This window comes from Cynocephalus volans, chromosome 6, assembly GCF_027409185.1.
Source record: "Cynocephalus volans isolate mCynVol1 chromosome 6, mCynVol1.pri, whole genome shotgun sequence".
Classification (NCBI taxonomy): domain Eukaryota; kingdom Metazoa; phylum Chordata; class Mammalia; order Dermoptera; family Cynocephalidae; genus Cynocephalus; species Cynocephalus volans.
Window position 1 is genome coordinate 85,905,564 of NC_084465.1, and position 7,303 is coordinate 85,912,866.

At 43.8% G+C, this 7,303-nt stretch overlaps 1 long non-coding RNA gene and 1 other non-coding gene across 4 annotated transcripts; both read left to right on the top strand.

Annotated features, from left to right (window-relative positions):
* The first annotated feature begins 3,327 nt into the window (after nt 1-3,327).
* Nucleotides 3,328-6,480, top strand: LOC134380371 (uncharacterized). Of its 3 annotated transcripts, none has more exons than XR_010023868.1 (4): nt 3,328-3,342; nt 4,925-4,963; nt 5,120-5,154; nt 5,577-6,480. It is a non-coding gene; the product is annotated as an uncharacterized LOC134380371 (long non-coding RNA). The 3 variants fall into 3 exon arrangements; XR_010023866.1 differs by lacking the exon at nt 3,328-3,342 and adding an exon at nt 3,355-3,704; XR_010023867.1 differs by lacking the exon at nt 3,328-3,342 and adding an exon at nt 3,718-3,942.
* Nucleotides 5,211-5,284, top strand: LOC134381406 (small nucleolar RNA SNORD93). Its single transcript, XR_010023996.1, has one exon. It is a non-coding gene; the product is annotated as a small nucleolar RNA SNORD93 (small nucleolar RNA).
* Nucleotides 6,481-7,303: the final 823 nt, after the last annotated feature.

A 7,303-nucleotide genomic window follows, 5' to 3' on the forward strand; every position in this document is an offset into this window, starting at 1 on the left:
AAAGCTAACATAATCATAGATGTGCAGTCTTTTGTGTGGACATAAGTTTTCAACTCCTTTAGGTAAAAACCAAGGAGTATGATAGCTGAGTGTTAAGAGTATGTTTAGTTTTTTAAGAAACCACGAAACTGCCTTTCAAAGTAGCTGTTCCATTTTTCATTCTCACCAGCAATGAATGAGAGTTCGTGTTGCTCCACATCCCTGCCAACACATGTAGGTGTCAGTATTTTAGATTTTGGAGAGAGTTAATTTTCATTGAACTTATATAAATAGCCACATTGCCATAATAATCATAAGGATACTTAAAGTTATTAAATTTGGGGGAGGGGATCAAATAGGGAGAAAACAAATGCTTTTATCTCTGTTTTAAATGATATTTTTACCAAACTGTTGTTAGTTATAGATAGCTTAAGAGAGTGAGAGAAAGAGAAACAGAGAGAGAGAGAGAGAGAGTTTGCTTACATTTGGAAAACATTAGGAGAACTGGCAGTGTTTTAAAATAAGTAAATTTTTAAAACCCATAATTCTTTCTAATTAATTTACCAATTAACTTTTGTTGTTTTGACGTTAGTGAACAATTTCACAAACCCATCAGTTTCTTCATTAAAATTTTGGAACTTTAAAGTAGTTTAAAGCTATGAACTCAAAGTTTGTGGGAAAACTGTACCTATCAGAGTTTTTTCATGAAATATTTGAAGACATAACATTTTAAAATTATAATTAAACCAAGATTATGACCCGTAGCATTTATATCAAGACACAGATATTTAAGAACATTACAAGATTTTGGAACACATATCCATAACACCTTCAGTACTGACAGTGCTTTCCCATATAGTCTAATTTATTAAATAAGCCAATTAGTTTTGAGACATTTTTATATATCCTTTGAAAAACTCCAGGGCCCTTGGAATTCCTCAAAGTTATTTTAAACTTTCAGAATTTCATGTTGGAAAGCATTGTTAAATAACAAAAGGCTTAAAACATTTAGTTGAATAAGATCACAAATTACTACAAAAAATAAAACCAAAGTGACAAAGGGTTTTAAAGGCATAGAACACAAGAACTTATCATGAAACAAGTTTCTTAAACCAGTTATCTAAGGGACAAAGAAAACCTTTCACAACTTTGCATCAAGAGCAGTTAAGTGAAAAGACCTTTAATAATCCTGTTTGGTTAGTAAACCCAGGCAATGATGTGTGCTCATAAGAACATTTTTATACATTCAGGTTAGTAAATAGGCGTCCCTTTATCAGAGCGAATTATACAAAGCCCATTCCACATTCTTTAACTCTCTTGGCCTGTTTGATTCTTTGCTCTCCTAAATTTGATGTACTATCAAGCTTCCTACTGGTAATTCTAGACTCCATATAGGTACCCCCTCCCCCAGGAAATGTTCCCTGCATCCTCAGCAGGTTGGACTCTGTGGCTTTGTGCTGTACCCTTGGCACTATGTATGGGTTTCTATCAGCATGTGAATCTCACTTTATGTTCCTCACTTGAGGGCAGGGGCAGTCTCTCATTGAACTTCACACACCCCAGCAGCAACCACAGTGCCTGGCACAGAATAGGCACTCAGTAAATATTTGTTGCACTGAACAGTCCCTCCAACCAAAATGATCTCAAGTGCTCCAGTTCCTAGAAAGCCACAAACCTCAAAATTCCAAGGATAGATTAACAGTAAAAGCAACCATAAGAGTAGGGCTGGGTACTGTAGGTCCTGTGCAGCCATGCCTGTGTGGCTTGCAGACCACCCTGGGGAAGGGTATGGGAGATTTGGGCTCTAGGACTGCTGCTGTTGGCCTCACACCTCCAATTCTTAACCCCCACCCAGCTTTCTTTCCAGAGATTTCATGCTTTGGAACAGAAGATGAACCCTTTGGGTGATGTTGGCATGAGGACTTGAACATGCAGATTCATGCCTTTCAAGTTTATAAATGTCTGATGAAAGAGTCCCTAAATACGGATTTATATGTGCCTACACTATTCACTTTTATATCCCCACTGTCTGCTATACTGCCTGGCATGAAGACACTCAACTACTAATCCTGCAAACATCCATTGAGAACCTGTTAAGGGTCAGCAAACGCACTAAGCAGTAAACAGCAGGAAATATAGGAAACCAGCTCCCTCTCACAGGGCCTATAGGAGATGCTAATCTTAATTCCCAGAAGGTTGAGCTGCTCCCTCCACCCCTCCCTGATAGTCATTGTATTAGTTTACTAGGAACGCCTTAACAAAGTATGTGGTGACTTAAAACAACAGAAATGTATTGTCTCACAGTTCTGGTGGCTAGAATTCCAAAATCAAGGTGTTGTGGCAGGATCAATCTCCCCACTGAAACCTGCAGGGGAGAATCCTTCCTTGTCTCTTCCTAGCTTCTGGTGGTGGCGACAAACCTTGCTGCTGCTCAGATCTCTGCCTCTGTCCTCAATTATTCTCCCTGTGTGTCTCCGTCTTCACGTGGCATTTTACCTTGTTGCAAGGATACCAGTCATGTTAAATTACAAGGCTCCACACCAACGAACTCATCTTAACTTGATTTCATCTGCAACTACCCTATTTCCAAATAAAATCACATTCACAGGTTAAGACTTCAATATATCTTTTGAAGGGGACACACTTCAATCCACAACCCTCATGTTCTGCACGCATTGCTGTGGATGGCAACTAGACAACGGAACTATTTAGTTACCGTTTACTGCAGTCAAGGACCTCCCCCCTCCCCCACCCAGAAGCAGAGGTGCTTTGGGGCAAGACATTTACCGACAAGGCCATCGTTTTAAGCATGAAGCCAGTGGTGAGATTTCCAAGTACCGGGACTCCTCCCCCTCTTCAAAAAGTTTCCTCCCCCCAACTCCCGCTGAAGTCATAGTTCCTTTAACAGGAGCCGATATTCTGTTACGTAATTAGACGTGAGTCTAAGCACAAAGGGGCGTGGCTGAGGACTTCAGAAACAGAAGGGGAGGCGGCATAGATACCTAACATTATTTGAGTTCCAGGTGCTTCTCTAACCTTCAGCGTGGTAAATGGGCATGACAGTCATGACTGTGAAGTGTTTGGGGCAATTGTTTCCAAGTTTGCAGACTCCGCAGGCTCAGAGGCTCGGGGCTGGGGAAGCCGGGGCCAGCTTTCCTGCAGCTTCGGCCTCCGCGTCCCGGGCGCCCGCGGGGGGCGCGCGAGGGCCTGGGAGCAGCCGGCGGGGCGGGGCGGGGCGGGGCGGGACCGGGAGGGGCGCTGGGGCAGCTTCTTGGTTGGCTGCCGCCGGGCGCTGACGGCTCAGGCCCCTTTTAAACTTGTCCTCAGCGGACCCCTCCCTTTTCTGCCGTGGCGCTCTACTCGGTAAGTGGGTCAGAGCGGCCGGACGGGGGAGCCAACCGCGTGGCTTGGGGTCTCTCCCAGGGCCCGTCCTCGGCGCGCCCCTTCCCGCCCCCGGGCCCGCCCAGGCCGGGCAGCCGGGACAGAGGTCTGGCCTCAGCTCGGCGCCCCGAGGCGAGCTCCTGTTAGGGCCCCTTTGGGGTGGGGACGTCCTCGTGGTGCCCGGGCGCTTCCTCCCTGAGAAGGACAACCGGTGTCCACGTGGAGCGTTAAGGAGCGAACCCCGTTCCCGAGGACCCATTCCTCCCGCCTCCCAGCAAGAAGCGGCCAGTCGCCCACCACGTCCCGTGCCCGTGACCCCGCCGCGCAAGGGGTCCGATCCATAGGTAGCTTCAAGCCCGTTTTTCAGTTAAAAGATCCGATTTCGAGAATCAAACTCGGCCTGAGGGCAGAGGCGCAGAGCCCAGGACGGTCTCCGGGCTCTTGGCGCACTTGGGGCTCCCGCCTGCCCAGAAGTCCTGGTGACGGGGACGTAGCCTGTTTAGGAAGTGAGCGAGGTCGGGGCTGCGGCGCTGGAAGTTTCTGAGCAGAGCAGTATAATTCCGGTGTTAGCCAGAAACGGAGGTAATTTCGCCCACACAGCCACTTCCCTGCCACGAAGGCCTTTCAGCTGCCACTTTGCACCGCCGTTGAGTTTTTTTTTTTAAGGTCTGGGTTTGAGTCTTGCAGCAGCGGATGACCGCAGCGACTCGAGCCGGGCGCTGTGGGCCTTAATGAGGGAGCCTGCAGTTTTCTCCCCCAGACCCGCCTTTTCGGGAGGGGCCAGTGCCTTATGCAGCATTTCCAGTGGGTGAGGCCTGTCCTGGGAAAAAAGGCTGAACATTGGGTTCTAATTGGACGAGGCATGAAACGCCCAACTGCCCTCCACTGTGGCATAGAAACATGCAAGACTGCCCTAGACAAAGTTTGTCTCAGGAAGAATTTCTTTAGCTGTGGTGCATATGTTCACGTGGCTCTTTTGCGCATTAGTGAGCATTGAGTGTTCGTTACTGGTACGAATTTCTGTATGAAGAGATGTTCTCCGAATTTAGGAAAATCTGTAAAGGTCTACATTTAAATATGAGTGAATGAACGAAGGAATCCTTGTGGCTTTCATAGGTACCATTTCGCAGTTTTCTGTTGAAATGTGGGGCTTGTGGTTGATGTGTTTTTTAAGAGGAAAGAAGTGTAGTGTTGTAGCCTGTGTTAGCTATTGAGTTTGATCTGTAAGAGGCGGGCTGGCACGTCAAGGAAGCAGCCTGAGCTAGTGTCTATTTAAGGGTTATGGACACTGAGCAAGTGACCAGGCCTAAAAACTGCTCCCAACTCCATGGGCTTGGGCTCCTGGGCTTTGCCCTGTGGCAACCTCAGAGTGAACAAGTTTCATTCCTCCTTTGATTTTTAAATCTGAATTGTTTCAGTTTTCCAAGGTAAATGCTTATGCCAGTAATGTTTCTTTTCTAAAGTTAATACTGTTCCATGCTAATGTAACAAAGATAAAGTTGGCAATGTACATAAAATGGAATCCCAGAATACAGGAATTTAATTCACTTCATTTTACTCCTAGCTGGAAATGAGAGAAGATTCCCAAGTGTCAGAAAATTTGGTGAGTATAGTTTTGTATAGGAGTTCTATTCAAAGGTAGCATTTTATTTATGAATCAAAGGTAGCTAGTAGACAGCCAAATAAAGGCCACTCTTTCAAAAAGTGTTATGGCATGATATTCTAAACTGTTCTTGTCACTTTTTTTTTTTTTAACCAGGCACAGTGGAGTTCAAGATGCTGCCAAACTTAAAGGTATGGGCAAAGTGTAAAGAATCTGGTTTGGATTATTAGTAATGGAATAGAATTCTTGGCCAAGGATGAGAACACTGATCTGATCGGACATGCTTCTGTTCTGATGGGTTAAAGGATTTACCTGAGGCCAACTTGATATGCAGGAATTTACTAAATACAGTCACCCTCCACCCTTTTAAATTATGCTTTGGGTGAAAAGCAGGGGGAAAGCTTCTAGTAAATGGATAATATTTCATTTAGCCAAGAGAGGATTTTGAGTAAAAAAAGAAACTTGCATGTCACAACGTGACTGAGTCAACAGTGGATAGTACAACGGGGGACTATTTACTTACCTGCACACGTTTTATAAACAATCTAGATACCACTGTATTTGTTGTTTAGTAATTGCCGATCTAATTACCCATTATGATATTTCTTTACAGGTCTGCTGCTTAAAAGAATCGATGAAGCTTTTCAAGTAGATAAAGTGTATTTGAATATGTGATGATATATACCCAGTAGAGGTTTTTGCTATCCTTGTCCTTTCATGGTAGTAGCAGGGGTGACCTTTGAGATGGTCCCAAATATCTTTAGGAGCATATATCTGAGAATTTTGAACTTCCACCCGTGTACCTGAGTTGGCCCCATAGAATTCAATTCCATTTTTTAAAGTAGTTTTTCTATAAACCAGCTCTAGTCTGAAACTGTGACAAGTGTTTTTTTTTTTTTGGTCTTTTTCGTGACTGGCACTCAGCCAGTGAGTGCACCAGCCATTCCTATATAGGATCCGAACCCACGGCAGGAGCATCGCAGCGCTCCCAGCGCCGCACTCTCCCGAGTGCGCCACGGGCTCGGCCTTGTGACAAGTGTTAACACCAAAGAATGTGGATGGTTCACGTACTGACTAGTCAGTCCTTCAAGGAGGTCAGTTTTAGAGCATGTTAATTCTTTCTAACTAGACTAGTGCTTTACAACTATCTTAAGACAATCTTAAACTGCTTTAATTTATAAAAATCATTTAAAAATCTCATTCTTTTGACTATTCTAAAAATTATATGCTCTTTTACAGTATACTCTTAAATACTACTATTGAAGCATATACGAGTGTACTTCCAAAAGTCCATGGAAAGATTCATATTTATCTTTTAATTCTATTTTTTCACAAATTTTATTGAAGTACCCTTGTATGTGTTGATGGAGTTAACTATCTCAGATTAATTATCTGCACATCTGTAGTAAAATGAAGTGATGATACATCTTCTACTACTTCTACATCTTGATTATGGCATGACTGAACTTTACTGAATGTAAATTCATACTAAAATAAACGTGACTTTTAACAACTTACTCATTCTGGCATCTTAATGACATTCTCAATGAAATCTATTGGAAGATGGTTTGGGGTCACCATTTACATGATTTATTGAGATGTTAAAAGCGGCAAAAATACATCAAAATCACTTTGGGGTATAAGTCACATAAGTGACTCATTCACACACAGTACCTGAGAAGCAGAACTGAGTGGTATTATGCAGTGCACACATCAGAGAATCAAAATTTCCCCTTATAGATGATTCATGCAACAACACGTGTTTCTCTTACCTGCTAGTCTCATCTGTGGTATGCACTTCCCTCAGTCTCCTGACAACCCATGCTAGTGGCACATGGTAGTGAAAAATATGGAGTGAAAGCTCTGTTCCACGTGCCATTCTGTGTTAATGCTGCTTTGGTTTCCTTGCCTTATTTTCCATGATGGTTATTTTCCATTTGAAGAAAGTATAGGACGGCCTCAGCAGATACTGACTAGCCAGGAAATTAGATAAGTGAGATGAAGTTCTAAATGCTGAATAATTGGGCCTGATCTCAAAGCCTGATGCTGCATAAACCACAAGGTTTATTACTGTGAAAGGGCCAATCTGAACTCTCCCCTTTTCCCGTGGGATAGTCAAGGATGCTTGTGAAAGGAGGGATGGGTTCAGGTATTGGTTGTGAGTCACTGTTCTTTCCTGTAAGTGGTAGCTCTAGCTGCAGGGCCTGTTAAATGCAGCCCTGGTGACCAGGGGATGTGAGCTGAGTTGTGCCATCTTAACTTATATGAGCAAAAAGCCCTTCAGAAGATGCCACTTATGGTTCCAGGTTTGCCTGCTGTACACCTCCTCCCCACCAAATC